Source organism: Bactrocera dorsalis, chromosome 1, assembly GCF_023373825.1.
Source record: "Bactrocera dorsalis isolate Fly_Bdor chromosome 1, ASM2337382v1, whole genome shotgun sequence".
NCBI classification, from domain to species: Eukaryota; Metazoa; Arthropoda; class Insecta; order Diptera; family Tephritidae; genus Bactrocera; species Bactrocera dorsalis.
In genome coordinates, this window is record NC_064303.1 from 2,499,851 (window position 1) to 2,524,951 (window position 25,101).

The window sequence follows — 25,101 nt, forward strand, 5'->3', positions numbered from 1 at the left end:
CCCAACACACTGCTGGGTACTATGCAGGGAATGTGATCGCTTTTCGGATACATAGACTCATGGGTCTTTATCCTGCGCCGACTGTCCGACGACTATTCCGATACATAAATTCAAGCAGTCTAGTATCAGGTGCTCTGGAGTTTCCGAATCCATATCGCAGAATCGGCAGTTAACGCAAGAGGCAACAACCGACCAGATGTTCACCATGTGTCAAATCTTGGAAAAGACCAGTGAAAAGACGATCGACACCTACAACATCTTTGTCGATTTCAAAGCTGCTTTCGCCAGCTTGAAAATAAGCTGCCTTTATGAATTTGGTGTCCCCGCAAATCTAAAAACTTACGTTGAGCAATACCAAAAGCTTCGTCAGGATTGGGAAAGATTTATCCGAACCGCTCGATACCAAAGGAGGTTTCAGACAAGAGACTCCTTATCGTGCGACTTCTTCAACCTGCTGCTGGAGAAAATAATTCGGTCTGCAGAACTTTGATGAGTTGACTTTACGAGTTTTCGAGAAGAGATCTTCTACGGAAGATATATTGTCCTTTGCGCATTGGCTACGGCGTATACTGCAGTGGATGGAACGTTGAACTGTATGAGTTATACGACGACATTGACATACAAGTAGTTCAGCTAATTAAGAGACAACGGCTAGGCATGCTAGGTTTTGTCGTCCGAATAGATGAAGAGGCTTCAGCTCTGAAAGTATTCGATGCAGCACCGCGGGAGGGAAGCAGAGGAATAGGAATACCTACACAAATGTGAAAAGACCAGCTGAAGAAGGACCTGGCTGTATTTGGATTCTCCAATTTGAGCCAAACAGCGGGAAGGAAGAACGAATTGCACGCTGTTGTAAACTCGGCTATAAACAGAATTTGTACTCGGGAGAAGATCCGTTGGATTTCATCCCATAAGGCCTTCATTCGCTGATGTAAACTCACACAGAATTTGTTCAAAAAGCAGTCGGAGTAGAGGTCACAGAACAGAGTTTTTTGTCAAGGAAAACAATGAAAGCTTTTGTGATTTCTGAAATAAATTTCCGCTCCCTAGAGCGCATCATACAATATTATCGAGAGAATTTAAGCAGAAATGTGTATTTCCCCACCCCTTTAAACAATGTTCGTACAAATTCTTTGAAAAAATATAAATTTTAGTCAACCACTTTCGCAAGAAGAATAAACCACCTGTTGGCAGCAATAAATTAGTTAAATTTTCATAGTATACCATAATTTATGTATAATGCAATTATAATTGGGTACCTGCTGCTTCATTATTCACACAAATTATCAACTGTGGCACATATGGTGTTCTCTAAGACTCCACAGACATACATGTGCTTGCATCTGAGGTATGAATATTCATGAGGAGCCAATTTATTTCCATGAAATTTGTCAACTGAGATTTAAGTTAAGATAATTTGAGCTGAATCATAACCTATGTGACATATAGCACCGTTATTAGTGCATTGTTTGTATGTATATGACTTAAACATGCATTTTTAATACATTTTTATTTAATATGCTTTCACCTCCTCGTATGAGCGCAAATTTTTTCGGCTTTGTAGGTTTAAAAATATAAAACTCATTTATTTTTTGATTAACGCTTTCAATTTCACCTTGGAGACAACTGACCCAAATGCATTTTTAAATTTAAAGTGTCACATAAAAAATATTAGCTCAACTTTTTAAACTCATAAATGCAGATTAAAAACATACTTTTCACACCGACTGTACGGCGGTCATTATATTTGAACCCGAAAGCCTAAATTTTTGCTTCAGTTTTAATTAAAAATTCACTAAAATCCTAAATGTCATTGAGTGCGGCTCAACACCTCGCTGCAACTCTTTTCAAGCGGCGACAAAGGCCATTGAAATATATACACATATATGCACACACATGCAACCCGCTATTTATTCTTTACAAATTATTAGAATTTAATATTCAAGTCACATTTTTAAAATGCGCAAACACACTTACTCACACCAATGCAACGACGCTAACATCATTCATATTTCGCGCCTTCCAAAGCAATTTATTATGTTTTGAATAATTTAAACATTTTTCTTTTCACCCCACAAAACGCATTACACCTTTTGGTGTGGCAACAATACGCCTCTTGCCACACCCACTTTACAGAGGTTATCATTATTTAAAAAATTGTACACCCGTGGCGCTCATGTATAATATATGTATGTATATATGTTCGTAAGTACACATTGTTACTGCTACAAGTGTTTCCGAGGCCCTACAAAAAAAAAAAAAACAAATAACAAGCGTCCAAGGAGATCCGGCGAAAACAGCGATAATTGCAGGGACTTTAAATTGGTTCAGTCGCGTGTTGCATGCGACACACATCTGTCTTTATGTAAAGGCACATAAATGTGTATAATTTTGTCGGTGTGAAAACGCTTTAACGAGGGTTCGTTGATGAAAGCTTGAAAGAAGGCGTGATTAATTATAAAACATATTCTGACAAATATGGCGCATGTGTGTGCGTGGGGAAACCCCGCGTTGCACGCAAAAATATTAACCGTTTTAAGTATCTGTTTGTGACATTGTCATGTATCAGAAATGAAAAATTATCACGCCACGCTGAGAATGGTGATAAGTCAAATGGCAGATGGTGCCCGAGAGTCAATCAGCGTTTTTAGGTAAAAGATTTGCGGGTGCTACAGTTTAAAAGCCGGATTTATGTCTATTCATTATGAACTTTTTGGAATATTAGCACAAAATCAGTTATAATAGAGTTACTTTATAAGGTATTCTTTCGAATATACCCTAAAAATACCATAGAGGTGTAGAATACATTAATGCCTCTATAACGGAATAAGCAACAAACAATATCAATACTAATAAAATTACTTACTAATTACTTAATACTAGTACCAACACCAAAACCAATACCAATACCAACACCAGTACCAATACCAACAACAATACCAATACCATTACTATTACCAATATCAGTACCAACACCAACACCAATCCCAATAACAATACCATTACCAATACCAGTACCAATAACAATACCAATACCATTACCATTACCAATACCAATACCAACACCAGTTTCAATACTAATACCAATACCAATACTAAAACAATACCAATGCCAATACCAATACCAACACCAATCCCAATATTAATACCGTACCAAATCAATAACACTAAAGGACGTCTACCAATACCAGTACTATGACGAACAACATTATCATTACCAATACGAATATCAATACCAATACGAGTACCAATACCAATACCAATACCAATACCAATACCACTACCAATACCAATACTAATAGAAATACCAATATCTATATCAACAGAACTGTCAATACCATTACCAATACCACTACCAGTGCCAATACCAATACCACCAACAGTACTAAAATCCATAAAACAAAAAAGGAAAAACCGTTTTTCAATACCAATAAAAATACCAGTACCAATCCCATAATCTGTAACAATACCAACATTAACTTGAATCCTGATATTACTACCAGTACCGTTATCATCACCATTACCAATACCTTTACTTTCGTTAATATATTTATTTGCGGTACAAGAAAGTACGTAAACAACAACTTATCGCAGCTTGGCCACTCGTTTTGTCTTCCTTAATGTAAAGTGATATTTTCGTTTTACCCTCTTCTTCCTCCTTTAGCCAACCACCAGCTACTAGTTGATGTTTCCATTTTGGTTAAAAATCGCAACACTCGAAGGCACAGCTTCACTAATTTGTCTTCTGCGCTCGCGCTCGCGCTCAACGCCACCAGCCATTCATTGCTGCTGTCAGCTTCTTCACCGCCCCACCCCTCCCCATCACAACACCAACAAAGTGCACTTACTGCGCAAGGAAGCAAAAACAACGACAAACGTTTGTGAGTTGGCTGTAAATAATTAATTTGTCTGACATTCAACAGCGTCACCGCCGCTTTTCAAAGCTTAAAATATGCAACACTGCCACTTCCGTTGGAGGCCAATTTTTTGCTGGCGCTTCTTCTGCGCTAGCCAAGGCAGTATTTTTCGCCAGTTTTGCTCGTCGATCGTTTTTCTTCCGCTGTTTTTTCCACTGAATTGTATTTAAAGCGCACTTCCGGCAAGAAGACAAATAAAATAAAGAAACAGCTGACTTTTCGGCTGGTGAAAGGGAGCGGGAAAGGCAGTTGGTGTAAAAGCGAGACTGCACCGCCGCCAATTCAATTTCTGCTGTCGACAATAACAACGGTTGTGTGTGTGTGTGTAAGCCTTGGCATCGAGCCCCTGTGAAAGCTACAAAAGCAACAATAGCAGCAACCTCACGACGTTTAACGGTCGGATGTGTGTGTGTTGGTATGTGTAAGAGAGTAAAGCGGTTGTGCGCCACAGCCGCCGCAGCGCACTTATAATAAACGAGCATACTTCTTGGCGCTCCGCAATTTAGTAGCGCACATATTTTCACTCCTTCACCAGCGCCCGCACACACCTACACAAACACATACATATGTACAAGTGCTCACTCCTGCTCACCTTGCGTCTTCGAACTCCAGTTTACCTCAGCAAAGAGGCACATACACTCATACACACAAGCAAATAAGCTGCATTGTGGCGAGGTGTTCCGAATATGCTCACACTTTCGCTGCTGCTACCTCAACGCCTCAACACTTAACTCCTTTACCCTCAACACTCGACTCTCAACTCTCGACACTTGAAGGCTTTCCTTTGCTTTCTGGTTAACGTTCAAGTGACTTGTGCATAAATAAGTACCCTGTACGTTGCACTACTTGTGGCGCGAAGAAGAGGAGTAGGTGCAGTTGGATGCAAATACACATACACATATACACTCAAGGGAGTATGTATTCTCATACTCATACATTCCATTTCATTGTTTAAGCAGTAAAACGTGGAAGCGGTTGCGCGGTAAACACGAGCTGAAGGCGGCAAGCTTACAGCATCGCTCGGCTTGTTTACCACTTTGGCCGCGATTTAACACTTTTGCCTTTCACTCGAACATTTGTTTTACCCTTAAGCGTTTATACTCTTGATTTCGTGTTTGTCATGACATTCGCCTGATTTTCGACGGAGATTTAGCTTAAACTTGAAATGATTTTGTAAGTGTTGGTGTGGTAAAATAATATCTGGCTTTTGAATTTAGAAAGTACATGCGAAGAATGTTTGGAGTTTTGAGTTTTAACTTCTTGCCTTTGTTATGACTCTTGTTAGAAGTAAACGGCTGCATAAATATTGAGTCCAAAACGAAATTCGCTAAACACAATACACAATCAGTTTGCCGACAGATCGCTGGTTGAGATGGAAAGCTTAAAGGACACGCAGCTCTCACACAAAGGTTGAAACAAATGCATTCTTGGTCATTCAAAACATCGAGTTGATTAGTCATTCTCCGTAAAGTCTTGACTTGATACCAAATGCCTTCTTTTCATTCCCCTTCGTACAAAATAAACTGGAAAAACTTTACTGCTGGATACGAGGCGCAGTGAGCTTTTTCAAAAATGGGTCTGAGCCAGGCGAGAAGATTGGAGGGAAAAGTTGCTGTAAGAAGCTCCTCCTCAATCTTGGCTTTAGTCTTCGTGATCACTATAGTACTCCCCAGGCAGAAGTGGCTATTTTACTGTGACGGCAGACATACTGCTACGACACTGAACGGCAATACTAGCGCTAGATCGCTAGCTGCGCACTCAAAACTAGACGAGGAGTGTTTGTCCTCACTAGAAATAATATCAAGCTGGTTCATAATCAGACTCGTTTGGGTTTCTGGTCATAGCGGAATCGCTTGTAACAGCAAAACTGACAAGCTAGCTAGAGGAGATACCCATGCCCCGCTCACATTGGAATGGGATGAGTTGGATACTCGTCGACATTTTGCGTTCTAGCATTGAATCATGGCCGGCGAACCGCTCCTGTGAGGTAACAAGATCCATCTCGACAGACTTATCTTCGTCGAACCAAAAGACATAGTGGAGCCATTAGCGGTCTCAAAGAATTTGTGATGGGCTTAAAGCGCTTTGTAGATTTTAAACGATTTTATGGTTTATTATCTTGAAGTTTTAGGTAACACAGGAAATGCTGTTTTAAGCTGTGTGCCAAGTGAGAACTCTTAGAAAGGACCTCATAACCTAACGTTACCTAACCTATATGTAATAGAAACCTTCTATGTCATTAACACAACAAACATGTTTCTGCTTTTTAAAAGAGAAACATAGATTTTAAAAACATAGAAGCTTCAGGCGATAAAGATATGTATACTAACTTTTCTAAAAATATCTTAATGAACCACTTAGTAAGCAACTTTTAAACATTCAAGCTCTCTCAAATCCCTTATCAGTCGAAATCCAAACACATTGTATCCTGAAACAGCAACACGTTCGACGAGAGTATAAAAGTGCATAAATCTTCATCAACGACTTAACGTTGCAGGAATTTTAAACGCACGTGAGCAAACAATACACGAATTAACAAAGAGAGACGGCTAATAAAAAACGCTTAAAAACAACAATGGACTTTTCAAGACTTTTTAACTTCGCAGCGGTGAGCTACGCGCCGTTAATATCGACTCGTTAATTATATTGGCGCACTACGGTGAGAATTTACGGAGAGTAATCACGACCCGGCGCGGAGTATGCGGCAATCACTACATTTACGGCCACGACGATTGTGCGCTTGTATCGCATTCCTTAACACAACAGTTCGAGCGTGCGTGAGTACACAATCTTCGCACCGTGTTGACCCCCCGCTACACTTTTGGCAGCGTCACGAAGCGAGTTAAATGAACTGCGAACTTAAACGACACAATAGACGGTAGAACAAAGCCAGAGCGGGCGAAAGCGACGCGAAATACCTTAACAACAGCAGGCAGCGTGGCGCCACAACACACGACCTGGTAGTATGTGCGCCACCGGCGAAACAAAGTCCCCAGATGGGGCGATAAAACCGAACATGAAAATCGAAAATGCCAGTTTTTTGGAATTAACAACCGGTGGTACACACACACACACACATATTCACAAGCGCTGCACTCAAAGCAAGTGCACATTAACAAAGTGGCCACTTTACTTGCGTTTTCTGTTGCTGCCACGGCCACAGTTGCAAGCGTTGCAACGCCACAAAGTCGGCAACACCAGCTCAAAGTTCAACGGGCGGTTGCTTACGCGCGGGTAAGCGGTTAATGGCTGCTGCCTGATGCTTTCTTGTTTTGTTGCCGCTTGGGGTGCGGTGGCATGCAAACCATGGCAATAAAGGCGCGAACGTGTCACAACATGCAGTAGCGGTAAATTACAGGTGTAAGTGTAAATGCTCACCGGCATGCATACATATGTTTGCGTGCTTATCACAACAACAAAAGTGCTTTGCAGGTGCGCGAATACTCACTACTCCTACCCTCCCTCGGCTGCTTAGTTCGGTTGCCTGCAAAGCGTTGACAAAGTTGCCACAGCACAAATGAGTTTATTCTGTTTAGTGGTTGCCATCATACACAGACACACATGCGCCTCTCAAGCCTTTGGTAGCTGCGCGTGTGGCAGCAGCTTGTTGCATGCAGCAACTTGTGCTGCAAAAAGGTAGAGGCACATATACATATTTGTGCATGCACTTGCTTTCATTTGTATCGCACTCCTTGCTCTTGCTTAACTGGTTCCTTTGCCAAGTTCCAGTATTTTCGCTTGTTCTTCCTCTTCTTGGCATATATTTAAATGTTAATTTACGGATTTGCGGCAAAACTTGGGAAACTCTCTTTGCAATGTTATTCATAATTTGTGGCACTGAAATTTTAATGCGATTCGTTTTAGAGTTTCCATTGCCGCTGGTGGATGGCCGAACGTCTTGTGCACTTTCGGTTAAACTTTTTAAAGTCTCAAAACTGAGTTGTCTGCATGAAATATATGTACTAAGCAAACCCATCAAGAATATTGACTGGACTAGTACACCATATTTCTGGCATATGCCTATCGTCTTAGGTGCTCTCAATAAAACTATTTATATCCGCCATTCAATGTTCCCAGTATTCTGTGTCTGCTTTGTATTAGAGCATAGCATTCACAGAAAAAGTGGAAAATCGTTTCCTTACTCCCTTCTACATAGCTTGCATCTATGGCAAATGCGGGCAGATCCATCTTTAGCGTATGTTCTACAGAAGCCCAGTCACCCGTTAATAAACATAATATTCCTTGACCTATGTAACAAGGCCTTACTTCTAGTTTCTTCATACTTAGGTTATAACTGCTTCGTTGTCTTGCAATTAGTTATTGAGTTCAAGTATTCTAAGCTATTTGTTCAAAATGAGTATAAGGATCCAGTGTAACGTCAGCCTCGGATTCATCTAAAGGAGCTGCTTTTTCTTGCCGAAAATGTACCTGTGGCCGAGAGCACTAACTATGAGCTATAAAACTTCATGCAATTGCTGACTACGCTGGAATTAATAAATGGCATAGACAAGACCAGTAATGCTGCCTGGATCCTCCCGTAGTTATGCAATAGAACACCACAGGCCTTCTCTATATCTAGTACTTCCGCTTTGAAGTTTCTGGCTGAGTTTGGTGCACGAATAGATAGAGACATGGCGAGATTACTGAAGTATACACCCATCTCTATTCCGCTGTCCACTTTTGAACCCGTCGATATTGAAAAAGGTTGCAATATTGTCCCCAACTAAACCACTTTTCCATTCACGTCTAGAGGGTATCCTCGCCCGGAAATGGCTGTAGAAATCTAACCTTGGGAGAATATAGTCTGATTTACTTAAGTTCAGCTAGTTCTGGATGTCGTTGTATCCATAACCTCATAATTCCAATATTCTTATATCGGATCTGTCAGCTACTTTCCGAGTAAAGACGCATATGGGCAGCTTACTTAGGTGTTTATTGAGCGCATGAGTCGGATATAACTTAAAAGACCTATAACGATTGCAGAGGCTGCTTTCTGCATTCTGATACTCCAAAATTTATTTGGTTTAAGACCCAGTTCCTGCTAAGTATTCTTTTGCAGGCGTAGTAAGGGCAGATCCTGGGTCCGTAGGAAAACGATCCTACGTCATAGAAAGAGGCGCTTTTGAGCTCTCAGTACTGATCAACCCATTCAACGAATTCTACATCTTCCTAGCTTTTCTGCAGCCAAAGTTTGATATTCCTTACAATATATTAAGGATTTAAACCGTGGAACGACTATCTTCGAAATTTATATCTAAAATAGCTCAGTAAAGGTTTAGGTTCAATAAAATTAGTACTTTTCCGGCAGACCTGCGGTTCAGCAAACGTTGAAAGCAGCTAAAGGCCAAATGCCAAAGAAACTTATTCCTTTAATACAAAACACTGAGGGACGCAGAAGGTCCGCATTTCAACACTATAGTTTTAAAGCGGGTTTTGAAAGATGAGAATTAACAAGTGAACGATGAAAAAGAAAGTAAAAAGTAATATACGTCAATAGCCAAGAGGCAATTAAGGCAATAAAATCACATCGTATCACGTCAAGGAAAGTCCTCAGAAACAAGTAGGCAGATATGTGGTAAGTTAAGCGGATAAACTCACATCCCATCAGGGAAAGTCCCTAGAGGCAGGGAGACAGATATGTGGTAGGAGGCTGCCGGTAAATGGCTAGAGAAAGCTGTGAGACTGATTCAGTTCCATCTCTCTGAGTACAAAACGAGTACATGAAATACCCAAATCGCTTAAAATGTTACAAAATCAAATTTCCGAAAAGGCTGACAGACAAATCTCGAAAAGATTGCACGACGAGTTTTGACGTTGAAATCGGTCACTACTCACTGGCATCACATGCATTTTATATCGGAAGGGTATTAGTAACGAAGAAACATGCAGAACGTGCAGGGAAGTAGACATTTAAGACACGCTGAACTACGTCTTCTGCTTCTGCTCGACCTCATCTACCACAAGTCTTAGCTATTTAGTAGCTTCACAGTTCAAGTGACTAGATGAAGTATCACGATTAGGTACAAAGTCTTTTTTAAACTTCGCGAAAATTGAGCTGACGTCCTGTATGAAAAATCTTTTAGCTGGAATTCAATTGAATATCCATCTGATACTAATAAGAATTTATGTATAGCGTAAGATTCAGCCAGTTAACTAACCACACAAAAACTTAATGTAAATAAAAGTACTTTAATACTAAACAAATAATTTAAATCAAGTAAAATATAATTTTCTCTACACTGTCCTTTATCCTTTCATCCTGGGGTATTTTTAACCTAAAGGATAACCAAATATGGCCCTACACCCCTCTCAAATTATGAGTCATCCATCAATTATGGATTCTGCACTGTGATTACATGCGAATTTGTAAAAGTAGCAGAAGTCTTTTTCAACATATTCTCCACTTGACACTAGTTTATTATCGGATTAACCACAATCCTTTAAAAGCATTTATTACGCAGTTTATTTATTTTGAGGCTTAATAGCATTTACTTACTTACTTATGCAACCAAATCCATAAAAATCACGGCAATAAAAGTCACTGCCGACATTTAAAGTAATCTGAGCTGCTGCTCGTGGCAACATGCAGCCGTTGCGGCCTTTTACCAGGCAAATAAAAATATGGAAATATGAAGACCGCAAAAAAAATGCCCCCAACCAATTCGACAATATTATGACAACCTTATAAATCCCACGCAGATCATTTATCGTACACTTAATGATGCCTTAAATTGCCGCTCATAAATTACCAATATCTCAAAGCTTGTATCGATTTGTAAATCCCGATAATAAACACAGCATGAAATGTGGCCGCGCTGAAGGAATGCCGGAGAACAGTGGCATAAAGTGAAATGGCTGAAAAAAGGTACGCGAAAAGGAAAAGTAGGCATAAAAATAAAAATAAAAAGGAAATAAAAATCCAGCATAAAATTTGCCTTTAGGCTCGTTCAAGAGTAACGGCATTCAAAGCCTAGAAAATAGCGCTATTATGGCTTTGAAATGTGCGTGCATAGGGTGGGGACCGGTAAAATAAGTTGTTACAAGTTAGTCGCTAGTGAGGGGAGCTCTTTTCGGTGAGGTGAATTTGTATTTATGAATACTTAGAAACACCTACGCACGCACGTTAACGACCATTGACTGCTGTCGACAGCAGCATGGCTGAGTGGGTGATCTATGGAGTGGCTCCAAAACACCAGTTAACTTGTTTATTTGCGTAAATCCTTAAAAATTGTTAAAACAATAAAAGGGATCAACTAACCGAAATCCAGCAAAGCCCATAACTCATTCAAGCGTATTAACCAAAACAAATATCCACTGACAGACTGACTGACAGAATGTCTAACCGATGGGTTTGCCAATCCACTGTGAAGTTGAGTAGTTGAGTATTTGCAGATGCGAGAGTCCGAGGGTCCGTGGCGCGGCATGGTGCTGCGGCAACCAACTGGGTTAAATGCTTAAGCAAACAAGCGGCGGACGGCAATAAAGGCAAATTGCTGTGGTGTCCGCAAAACCGACATGCAATGAAGCTCAAGATTTAAAGTAGCATAACAGCAGTAGCAACAACAACAACAGCAAATGTCAGTTCGTCAGTTGGGGAGATAAGCAGTTACGTCGGAGGAAATGGCAGCTTGTGGCTGGCAGTTGAGCGCTCATTGCCAGAAATCTTTCGTTGCTTTGATTTTCGCATAGCAAAATATACTTCAATGCAAATAAAGAAGCAGCTGCTTTTGTAACTGTAACTACAGCAACAACTACAACAATAGTAGTGTACAATGTGTACACATGTTGACGCCTTGCAGACCAAACACAGAAGCTCTGGAGCATTAACATAAACATTCGGAAATAGCCAGCAACTAAATATGTAAGCAAATACTTGTGAGTAAATAAAAGCGAGCTAAAACAATGCAAATAAAACCGAGTAAAACAAGAAAGTAACACAAAACAAATATGGAGAAAGTGCCAAAAGTACGACAAACCAAGTGGAAGGCTAAAGTTAAGGAAACTTAGCATACTTGTAGGAGCCAAAGAACGCTCGAGTGAAGTGAAGCGAAATCGGTGATGATTTTTGCAAGTTGATGAGTAACTTTACCATAGTTAAATACAAATAAAAGTAATTTTTCAACGACTCAAGTTGCTGCAACAGTAAATTTGAATTGACTTTTACAAGTTCGGGAAATAATTATTTGCTTTTCGACGAAGTATTGTTCCAGATTAACTTGACGCTTAATATTTTGCTTCCAATGACTTTTGCTGTCATACTACTTTTGTTAGACCCCTATTTTCCAACTCGCAATCTTCTAAACATAATATCAAATGATAACTATTAGATAAATATTGACAGATTTCTGCCTTTAACTTCGCAATCTCCTAATCCTTATGTCAAATGAATTCTACCAGCTAACAGTTGTCAGACTCTTACTTACAAAGTCTTCAACCCAATATCAAAATAATTCTGCCAGATAACATAGGATCCTGCCTTCAATTTCTGTCTCCTAATCTTAATGTATAATTACTTCTGTCAGTAACATCTGTCAAAGTCTGCCTTCAACTTCGAATTCTCCAAATAGCATTGTCAAATGAAGACTGTCAGATAACATCTGTCAAAATTTTGCCTTCAACTGAACAATATCTTCATTCTAATATCAAATGAGTGCTGTCAGATTCCCGTCTTCAACTTTACAATCTCTTCACCCTACTGACAAATGGTTAATGTTATAGTCAGACTTCAGAATCTCCTAATTATAATGTCAACTGAGTTCTGTCAGATATCATCTGTCGGACTCCTTCCTTCAATCTCACAATCTTCTAAACACAATTTCAAATGACTGCTGTCAGATAAGTTGTCAGGCTCCTACTTTCAACTTCGCAATCTTCTAACTCTAATTCTAAATGGCTACTGATAGGTAACTTCTGACAGACTGTTGCCTTCAACTTGACAATCTCCTAATTGTAATTTCAAATGAATACTGTCAAATAACTTCCACCAGACTACCGCCTTCAACTGTTGCGATATAAGTTCTGTCGGACTCCTGTCCTCAACTTCATATTCACTAAATATAACCGATTTGTTCTTAAATTGGCATAGCGACCATCAACTTCTCACGGAGAAAAGTATATAAAAAATATGACAGCCACTATTTTTCCACCAACGACCACTTTGACTAATTAAATAAGTGACGTAAATCGTTTATTCTCCTGAATGAATTATTCAATAAGAACACCTTTACCAAAAATCAAATTAATACCCACGCATTCCGTTTGATTTTCCATTTAAAATAATTCCCTCATTTTGCTGAGTATTTCACAAAAGTTTCATTAACGCCGCGCAATTTACACGAATCTCATTAATTAGCGGAGAATTGTTTAATTGCTTAATCATTGACACACGTAAATAGCGGCATTAATAACTGTACCGCTGAATTACAACATAAATATTCAAAGAAAATTGTTTGTTGTACGACTTAACAACTTACACAACCGTACTTGAGTGAATGCTTAAGCAAACATTTGAATAGAAGATCATCAATCGCGCGTCAGAAAAGCGGTTGCAAGTCAAGTAAATAATATTGCTTAATGCGCACTTGTCACAAAGTCAATGAATGACGCCCCTCGCGCTCACACCAAACGCCTCCACCATTAGCTGGTGCTTCAGCGTCGCAGCTCCATTTGATAAATATACTTTGAGCACAATAAAAGTTTCGACATTCCATGGTTAATCAGTGAAGCGGAAAGCTAAAGGCAAAACGGAAATTATTGTTCGTCATGTTGTTGTTGTTGTTCGCTTTATTGACGACATTGTACAACATATCAAAAACATTTCAACTATCAAAGCAGGAATATAATAAATTGAAATGCGCATTAGAAGTCTTCACTCCTCCGCAGCGGGGGAGAAGACAGCGCACACAAGCCGGAAGGCAGGTCAGTTGGGGGTTTTGAGCGCAACACAAAAGCGCCACGACCGCCTGTGGAGTGTGAAGGTGGCGTGCGCAAGGTGTGGCCACAACGGTAAAGATAAATGAGCGAAAAAGAAATAAGCAAATTGTTGTTAAGTCATTTGTCAGATTTGTTTAAGTGTCACTTAAGTGAGGGCAATAAGCGAAATGAGCAATTGGTGCGCTGGGACAGAGTTTTCAGCATTATGTTACTTTTAAGTGCGTACTTGGAAATTTTCGGTGAAGTGACATGGATAATTAGTGGTGCTTTTAACGGGTGATTTTTTTTGAGGTTAGGATTTTCATGCATTAGTATTTGACAGATCACGTGGGATTTCAGACATGGTGTCAAAGAGAAAGATGCTCAGTATGCTTTGACATTTCATCATGAATAGACTTACTAACGAGCAACGCTTGCAAATCATTGAATTTTATTACCAAAATCAGTGTTCGGTTCGAAATGTGTTTCGCGCTTTTTTATCGACAAATTTTGTTCAGCGATGAGGCTCATTTCTGGTTGAATGGCTACGTAAATAAGCAAAATTGCCGCATTTGGGGTGAAGAGCAACCAGAAGCCGTTCAAGAACTGCCCATGCATCCCGAAAAATGCACTGTTTGGTGTGGTTTGTACGCTGGTGGAATCATTGGACCGTATTTTTTCAAAGATGCTGTTGGACGCAACGTTACGGTGAATGGCGATCGCTATCGTTCGATGCTAACAAACTTTTTGTTGCCAAAAATGGAAGAACTGAACTTGGTTGACATGTGGTTTCAACAAGATGGCGCTACATGCCACACAGCTCGCGATTCTATGGCCATTTTGAGGGAAAACTTCGGACAACAATTCATCTCAAGAAATGGACCCGTAAGTTGGCCACCAAGATCATGCGATTTAACGCCTTTAGACTATTTTTTGTGGGGCTACGTCAAGTCTAAAGTCTACAGAAATAAGCCAGCAACTATTCCAGCTTTGGAAGACAACATTTCCGAAGAAATTCGGGCTATTCCGGCCGAAATGCTCGAAAAAGTTGCCCAAAATTGGACTTTCCGAATGGACCACCTAAGACGCAGCCGCGGTCAACATTTAAATGAAATTATCTTCAAAAAGTAAATGTCATGAACCAATCTAACGTTTCAAATAAAGAACCGATGAGATTTTGCAAATTTTATGCGTTTTTTTTTTTAAAAAAAGTTATCAAGCTCTTAAAAAATCACCCTATATATTGGGGGAGGGCTAAATCTTGCACAACATTAGTTAGAGCGAAGTGAACTTACGCTGGGGATAGAAAACCTAATGATAATGGACGCGAGCGAAGTTAAGAACTTAAAGTAGAGAATTGTTAAACTGTTAAATATTCAAGTTAGCTCCCTTTTTTAATACTAAGCGTAGATATCTTGTAAGTTTATGCGTATATACATTTCCTATCTTTTCATCCTTCTCTTTCCCTCTCAATATCTCTCTCACTCTTTCGGTATCTACCTCTCTTTTTATCACCCTCGCTACTTCTGCTTTTATAATCCATCATATCTCTACCTCTTTTCTCTCTCACACTACCTCTTCTTCTCTCCTTTTCTCTTTTTCTTAGTCCTCTCTTTTCCTCTCTCCACGTTCACTCATGATTTTGTCTTCTTAATATCTTTTTCTCTCTCGGAGCCTCTCACTTTATCTATCTTCCCCGCTCTCTCTTATCAGTGAGTTCATAACTCCCTCTCCCACTATATTTTTCTTTCATTCTCTATCTTCCTCTGTACCTTCTTCTTTTTGCTCCCTACATTTCCTCTTTTCTCATCTTACTATTTCTCTATCTCTCACCCTCTCTGTCCTCTTAGTGAGATCAGTACTCCCGGCCCACTATATTTTTCTCTCATTCTCTGTCTTCCTCTGTACGATCATCTCTTTCATACTCACCTTCTATTTGCTTCTATCTCTCTCCCGTTAGCTTTATCTATCGGCATTTCTCCTTTTACCTCTATATTTTTTCTCATTCTTTCTATCTCTTTGTACCACCTTCTCTGTAAACCGCTCTTTCCCTCCTTGTCATGTTCATAAGATCACAAAATCATTGCACTCTCTCTCCGGTTATCTTTTTCTAGCAACCACTCCTTCCTCTTTCTCACCCTACATCTGTTTCTCTCTCACTCTATAAATCTCTATCCTTCTCAACCTTTATCTTCCCTCTTTCACCCCTTCTCTTCTTCTCTAACTCCCCTCTCTCTATCTCCCTCTCTAACCCTCTCTCTTTCTCTTGTCATATCTTAACTTATATCTTACCGTTGCTAGAAAAATTTATACTTCGTTCGAAGGAAACGACCACGAATAAAATAAAATATATTTTAAAAATTTTCACACCTTTAATTGCCAAGTTTTACGGAGGGCACTATTTAATATGCCAACTCTCTAATGCAATCCAAAAATTCAGCTAATGTGAGTACGATATCAAATAACGGATCAGCATAAACTTATTAAAAATGTGTCAAAAACAATTTTCTAGCCAAACGTAACGCCCAACAAGAGCAAAACAACTCGAATCCGAGGTTGACAGCAAGACAAACCTCAAAACCAAACAGCAAAAACCAATAAACACAAACAAAATTGTGTGCCAAACGGCAGTGGATAAACAGAGAGGAACGTCGTGGAAACTCAGCCAAAGTACAAATTGTAAAGTTTTGCCTATAAAATGTCAAAACGTCAAAAGAGGCTGCCAAAAAAATCTGCGGCAAAACTTTGCCTCCGCCACTTTTTCTACAGGCAAAATCAATAAGCGACAAATTACGAGACCACAAGAGGCCGCATAAAAAACGAGGAATGCGCAAATAAAATTGAAAGCCAGCAAAAAGCAACGGAGAACAGCGAAACTGTGAACTGAGAAGTTTTCTGGGCTGTAATGCGGCGCTTTTCCCTCGAGACCAGCGTGGCAGTTCAACTTTCTGGTCAGAAAATTCAAAAACCGACGAATCGTTTTTATTTCACTTAAGTCTACGGTTTTTATTATTTTTATTGTGTGTCTTTTTTATTTTCTTTAATTGGAAAAGACATAAAAAATGTATGCAGGAAACCCAAACAATGTTTGTCGGCAAGCGCTACATGCAAAGCAGCAAGAAGAAGACGTGCTGGCAGGCCTGGTCCACAGTCCACAACCGGACGGAGCGGCGGCGCAAACAAAGCAAAGTGACAGCAACAAGTTGAATTGCCAACAATTACCATTTAAATTGAGATTTAAAGTTGATTTGCCTGAAACAGTGGGCGGCAAATTGCTGGGGACGGACTGCAAGAACAACAAAGGAGAGCAAGAAATATGTGTCGAGGCGGAAATGTAAACAGAAATGATGAGTAAGAGAAAGAAAAGTTCGTGCAAAGTTTAAATCTTGCTGGCAGTAAATAGGAAGACCAGCGTGTGAAAGTTGTGAAGGACTTAAATGAAGACAGAGATGTCAGCATTTGGAATTGAATTTATGGAAAGATGTACAACAGAAATAAGTAATGCGGAGAAATGGGTTTATTTGCCGGGAAAATGAAATGTCTATCGAATGAATAGTGCGAGAAAATGAAAATTTATGAAATTTTCTACGAAATCTTGATAATGACCGGCCAGTGTCTAGAAAAACTATTGCTAAATGCGAGGCAGAAGAAGACAGACCTCACAGATACGAAGTTTTCACCGGAAGGATAATTGATTTCAATGATAAGAGCTAAGATCTTCATTGTTCGACATTGGAGCTTGGAGAACCTTCTCTGAAAATTGTTCAAGAGCAAAGTCACTTATCCACAGTTTTTGAAAAAAAAAACTATGCTTGGATCTGAAGCAACTGACTACAGTCAAGTGCACAATTACAATGCGACCACATCTTCATACATCGAAAAACGCATTCAAGAATTTTAGTTCGATGAAGTTTAAATAAAGGGTATAAGCGACTGTCTACCAGTCAATACATGTTAATATCTCACCAACTTGATAACTTGGGGATCCATATATCCAGTACCTTAGATTGGGTTAAGTTAGGTGAGATAAATAAGCTGATATTCGTGAGACCACGAATAATTCCACTTGGACAGCTAGAGGCACTTGTCTGTTATTACGCTCCGAACTCCTAAGTATGGATCAGAAAGACCGCCGTGTATCTACAAAGCGTCACCCAGAAGTTCATTGAGCTAACTAATATCTACTCCAGCCAATTCGCCGGGTTGTAGATAGTATATCAACCAAGATGATTGAACCTTAGTCTGGTGAAAGCTGGACAGTGAAGGAGATGTTTCGAGCTCATCTTCCTCACTGCGACTTTGAGAAGTTGCGTCTTCTAAAATCTTTAGTCTCACCGCTTCTGTGCCAAAAAAGACAATGTTCTGTTTACGTAACGGTCATGTGAATCTGAAAAGTAGTAGTTCCATGGATCTTTCTCACTCCAATCTGAGCCAGAAGGAAGCTTAACGCAACCAGACTTAAAGTTCACTCCTTAGTCCCTTCATGCCTTCAAAAAGTTTTTGAAGTCGTTTGAAATTAGTACCATTGATTTAGAGATCCTGCGTCCAGTCGAGTCGCAAAGGAATACAAGAAGAGCAACTGTCAATCACATTATCATTGAAATTTTTGTAATCGCACATACTTCCCCTTGAAATTTTCCACAAACGCATTGTCTTGAGTCTTGAATCCTTCCCTTACCCTACATTCGAGGCTGAACAGCTGCCGCTTCAACCTTAACCTTTACAAGAAAGTTAAAAATAACAGCAAAAGCATTGCAACGTGCTGGGGCGTTGGCCAATTCGTGCAGCATGTGCATTTACAGCCACAAAACAAATGTGAATATTCACGCACAGATCGTAAACTTAGCGAACCCCTCCAAACTAAACGCTCAACGCTGAAATTGCTCAGCACAGATTTGCGCACGCAATCCCAAGAACAAGCAAGTGTAAAAGGGTTCCCTCGTGTAAAATTCTAAAGCGTGTTTTGCAAGCTACGTGTTATTGCGTCCCGACGCGCCTGCCTTGCCGCGCCACGAACTAACCAAAATGCTGTGAAAACACAAGCTTGGCCTGAGCGGGTTGAGGCTGCGTTGTCTGCTATTCTACGAAGAGCGTGAGCGCTGGTCAATTGTCGACTTGAAGTGACGAGCAAATCAAGCGATTTTCGTCCCTTTTCACAGGCGGCACGTACAATTTATTTATTTTGAAGATGCTGCTCGGGTTTTATTGCCAGTGGGTGCTCACACACATACTTAGAAATAACGCTGTATGTGTGTGCTTGTTTCCTTATGAATGTGGGTGTATGCTTGTATGGCAATGAAGTGTTGGTAGTAAGTCGAGCGCATAACAATATCAATAACCACAACAATAAAAGCAGCTTAAGTTGATTTGCCGCCAGAGGCAAGAAAATACGAGAGGATCAAGACACATCAAGGCAAGCAAACACACCCACACGCAGAGGCGCGTAAGTGCCTGTGTCGTCGTGGCGGCGAATAAATCTGTTATTGTTTTTGTAAGAAATAAAAATCACTTCTGGTATGCTGGCGCTTGTGGCGGAGGCGTCGGTGGCGGCGCTCTTAAGTTGTCTGTAACTGCCTGAGGTTGGCTTTGCGCCTCCGCCTCTGCTTCAGCTGCCACATTTTGCTTTTTTCTTTTGCGCTCGCAGCTGACTTTTCGTTATAAACAAAACTATAATTCAAGCATGATTTCCTTTATGCCCGCACACACACACATATATATATATATACAAAACGTGAAAATATTTTGCACGCAACTCGGCGGTTGCCAAAATATGAAAGCAACAACAATAAAACACTAATAAAACGAATGAGGGAGCAGTGAAAGGAATTCGCAGAAGAAAAAAGAAAAGAACTTCTTTTTTATTATTTTTTTCGCGCTCTACAATTTATTTTATTTTATTTTCATTTTTATATTTCATCGCGTGAAAGCGCTCATGCACGAAAAACAAAGTGTGCAATTGCGAATAAACAAAAAACGCAAACGGCGGAAAAAGTGCGCCAAAGCAAGCGCCGACTGTCGAACGGCGCGCGCCAGCCACCCAGCAAAAACAACAAAGCGCGTGGAAGAGGAAGCGAAACCACGCGTTAAGTGAAAACACCTAAGCTCTCCAAAGTCTGCTCAATGTCTGTTGCGTTTTTGCTTTTCATTACATTTTATTTGTTTTCCTTATTTTAGTGTTTTTGCTGCGCTTCCACACACACTTGTTTGTCAAGTTGTGCGCCACGCTTTGACGCCTGTAAGTATGCCAAGTTTTTGCAACAATTTTTCATGCAGCTCTTGCCGCTTTCTAAACTTAATCACCCACATATGCACATAAAAAATCATTGTTTGTACACACACGCACACGACCCTTGTTAATTTTCACTTGCCGCCGTATACACACATACACTCACATATTTAACTGTAAGCAAGCAGTTGAGGCACTTATGACTTGGCTGCCAGTTTCACTTGCTCGCTGGCTTTTGTGGGCTTTAACACAGCTTTGCATGTTCACAGGCGTTGTTTCATGCGCATAAAGATAACAACAAACATCGGTAATGATATGAACTTCAAGTGTTTACATACGTTTGTCAAAAGGTGTGGGCAAACACTTGCCAATGTCGGCACCTCTTCGCATATATATACAAAAGTAGCTGTGTGTACATAGATTAGGGTGACCGAAAAGCTCATATATCGAATTTATGAGTTCGAACGTACTTATGTAAAGAAAAAAATTACCTTGATTTGAAAAAATTGTTAACTTAATTCAAAATTTATCATTTAAAAAACACCTAAAAAACTTTTTCATTAAAAATACCATAACTTTTGAAGCATTTGTGACGAAATTTTTACAACGCAGATCATTGTAGAACATAAAATTTCCTAAAAAGGTTCCATAAGTGAGCCTTTTACATCGCAGATTCTTGTAGAAAAAAGTCTAAAAAAGCTACCTCAGCTAGATTTTTTTAATTCAAAAACTTTTACATTCAAAAACTTTCAAAATAAAGCTAAAAATGATACCTTTCAGAAGTATGAATGTATACATATGTATATATTTTTTATGTACAGAGTGCAATTGTAACCTCTGAACTCGAACGTTTCTTTTCAGCTAACCCTAATATACACATATACATATATGGTAACGTAAATATACACGGTTTCTCAGTAGCGGTTGTGTGGAAACGAATGTCCTGTCTTTCAGTGGACTAAGCGAGATTAGCCTTCATCTACTATAAGCGAAATGACTGTGAAAGAAAGTTGGCTGAGAAAATAATACAAATTTGCGAGCGGTACAAAGCTAAAGCATTCACTTCAATTAATTAAAATTAGAGAATGAGCAATACAGAAAAAGCTATGAAGGAGAAAGAGAATTGTAGAAAAATTTTAAGGAACTTGCTAAAGTCTTTGGATAAGTAAATTAGTGTCAATTAAAAGATCAACGATTTAAGATTAAAAATTAAATATCATAGATTAAATATTAAAGTTTAATGATTATTAAAGACTACAGATTAAAGATTAAAGATTAAACTTTAACGATTAAACACTAAAGACTAAAAATTAAAGATGATCAGCAAAAATGCTCTTAGCTGCATCCTCCGCGCGGATGTCGACTGGGCAATGGGTGCCACTGCTTACAATGTCATGATCTCAAGCTGGCTTCTGGCACAGTCATTACATTGGAGCCAGGCGGCTCCTAGCGAAGGCTGACGTATCTTCCCAATCATACCGTTATGTTGGACTGCTTTATATGCATCCTCAGAAGTAGGTGAATGCATAATACAACGGATATTGGTAATGAGCTACCTGGCGGTATGTAATGGTACAGACTTCCGAATCTAAAACTCGGAATGGAAACGAAGCGGACCGGGATATCGGTTCAAACGTCGTTAGGAGGCAGCGTAGCAGCCTCCACCGGTGGGCAAAATCTTAAAAGCGATCGTATAAGCTGTGTCGCCAGCGGACACACCTTCACTGCAACGGGAGCAGGGTGCGGTGGTTGTAGTACTAAGGTCAATCCAGCTTTATAGCGCACCGGTGCCACAGTTTATGAAGACTTGGAAATGAACTTCTTCACTCTCCTGTGCAAGCCGAGGGTTCCTACTCTGGTAACAAGAGAGAGCCTCGGAAGAAGCCAAGAAGTTGAAGGCAAAAGCGAGATACAAGGCGACGGTCGGAATATGTAACCGCCCGGAAGGAAAGTCCAGCCTAAAGGAAGAAGAAGTGAAACGGCTGGCTTGGGCTAAAGAGGCGGTGAAGAACGGTCGGGTACACATCGCTACTTGTAATTGGTGCAATGCCTCGGACCCATCGTATGTTAATCGCATTGAAGAGCATAGCGCTGGAAAGAGGCAGCACTTAACGGATAGTGAACTTAAGGCGCCCTCGACAACGAGGAAGTACAAAGACGTAGTCGGGAAGCTAGATGTCAAGCACGCGGACGATAAACCCACAACTTCCAAGCCAGCGGCAGCGGCCAGCGAAATAGTGAAACGGCATTTGACCGTCGCGCTCATAATCCGCTGGAACAAATGTCATCGGAGCGCTAGAAATTAATGGGAATGAAGCTGTTGGCAGCTCTGTTCTCGAGAATGGTCGCCGAACCGAGCGCAACCATGCCGTCATTTGATGAAACAGGATAGCTTAGCGGTGTCTAAATCTTAAAATGCAACGACGACTCGCATCCAAACCTTGAAGGGAGCGAAGCTGGAGGTGGTAGACCGAGCCAGTATTCTTTCGGTGCCCAAAGCGAAGGTAATCAGAACTCGCGTTTTGGACCCGAAACATGCTCTGCGGCTGCTGCAAAGGCAGAATCCGGACGGGCCAACCACCGATTGGAGGGTCTTCGTAGCGAAATCCATCAACGAAGATGGAGTAGAGAACATAACCAATTTTGAAGTTAATACGTATCTTAAAAGTTAAAAGTAAAGCAAAAACATTGTTTGGACTGAAAAACTTTATTTCAGACTCGGTAATATGTATATTAGGTAGTCAGATTTAATTTTTTAAAAACTCATGGTTCCTAAAATGTTGATTCCCAGAAGTCGCAAATTTATAGATTGTAGAAGAGATAGACTTAATAGTCTTGAGTGTTGACCATCCCTGCAGAATTAGTGTATGCTGGGATAGGTTTTAATGTGGATACTGTGAAAATTTTCAATTAGCGTCTTTCTTGAACAGCTGCAAATGTCGGTCCTAACCTTTAACTATCAAGTATCTATGAAAAAACACTCACAACCAAAGCGTTTTGGCCTGTCACAAATTTTTCGAGGCGGATAATATCAATTCCGGCTATTTCACCTGGTTGACCTACACCATGAGTATAAGATTTAAGCGAGGCTAAAAAACAAACCTTTTTTTTTAAATACATGAGTGCAAATGGGCAATTTAATCAAAGTGCAGAAATTACCGAAAATTGACAGCTTCAAGGACCATCACAATAACAAATGTTAAGCGCAATATTTTACACTGCAAGGAAAAATTGATAGGCGATTATTTATTTTTGATCGATTAGCTTCCTCACTTGCCGCATTTAAAGTGTCAACTCAACTGGAAGCCACTCTAGTCAACACGAATCGTGACTTCATTTGGCACTCGCCGGGAGAAGTATCACCAACAGCAAACAACATTTGTGGAATTCATCGATTAGGGTAGCAAATGAGCATATGCCTATCAATGATGATGACACTACATGTGACTAAATGACACGACACTTGAAGTGATGAAATGAGCATTTAAGCGGTGGCGCTGATACATTTGTATGTATGTGTGTGGCAAACTCACAAAGCTGAGCCATTTGGAGAGCGTACACAAAGACCACTTGACACTTGGCACTTGACTGCTGGAGCCACAGCTGTAGGCACCATACGGGAATAACCAAACATCCACGTGTTCATGTATATATGTATGTATGTATGACAAACCAAGTCCCCCTTCTCCCTTAAAATGCAAAGGCATTTGTTATTTTTTATTCAGCAGTTGAAAAAGTGGCAAAAAATGCACAACAAATGAGCTGATAGCTTAGGACAAGCGCAAAAAGAACAGCCGGAACAACAATAGCAATAGCAACAACAATGAAAATGTTGACGATGACAACATCAACAACGCTTAAATGCCAAATTAAGTGTAATTTTTCCTTATTGTGTTTACAACGCGCGCACAACGCTTGACAAATTTGATTTGCTGCCATGAGCCGCAGGCTGCCGGAGCCCCGTGAAGTATAGAAAATATTTACATGCATGTATGAGTGGGTGTGTATCCTTCGTATACTACAAGCAGCTGCCAGCTGTGAGAGGACGACACAAAGCGGTTAGCCTTAGATACTTGTTTGCCTGTCAACTTCAAAGCAACAACAAACGATGTAGGCATATGAGCCTCTAAGTATGACTGACATATAAACTCCGCTTTGGGGCATAAAGACTCACAGCAGTGACGCCGGTTGGCAAGGGCTACAAAGTACTTGCCTCTGCCTCATTGAGTATTTGTTTATTTATTTAACTTTGCCTGACATAACGGCATACTCACATGTGAAGGTATCCATATATGTATATGGCGGTTTTGAGGTTCACTTGTGTATGCCTCGGGCTCTCACATGTGCTGCCTATGTCTTCCTTATTTGTAATTTCATATACGGTTTCATTGTTTAAGTAAATTTTGCAGATAATTGCTCTTGTCTGTTGAGAATCTTCGTCAATAAATTTTTCAAAAAATTAAATGAGTGTGAAATAATCTGCTTGGCACTTTGAATAATGAAATTTGTCACAAATTACAAGGAGCTTAAGGTGTTTTTTGTGATTTATTACATTTGATTGTTTGAAGGCGCGAAAGATTTATTAAATATTATGGAAAATTTTATATTGATTTTAAATTATGAAAATAATTGTATGACTCATAGGGTACAGGAATGAGTCTCTTCTGTCGTAATCCATAAAGAGAATGTAGCTTTCAACTAAATGACTACAATTCAGTTTTACAAGCCGAAATCAAGCGCCAAGTGGTCTTCTGCTCTTAACAGCAAGTCCATAAATATTCGAATGGCTAAACAGGTGATAATTAAGGTTATTAGCGCTAGTACTAATAGCCCAATAAGTCAACACCGCAAAACCGCAGCCCACCGCTTCTACCGTCCGCTTTACCATACGTTGCCGTAGAATTTCCCACGAGTCAGCTGATTGCTCTCTTACAAGGCAGAGTTGTTCAAAACAATGGATCCTACATGAACACCTCAGGTCATGGAACACTTAGGATACGAGAAAGTCACTTTGAGGTAGCATTGATAGTGGAGAAACCGAAAAGT

The 25,101-nt window shown here is 40.0% G+C and overlaps 1 protein-coding gene across 2 annotated transcripts in view; it reads right to left on the reverse strand.

Annotated features, from left to right (window-relative positions):
- The window catches only part of LOC105232340 (interference hedgehog), a 224,120-nt gene that overhangs the window by 169,103 nt on the left and 29,916 nt on the right, over positions 1-25,101 (reverse strand). The window lies entirely within an intron of this gene.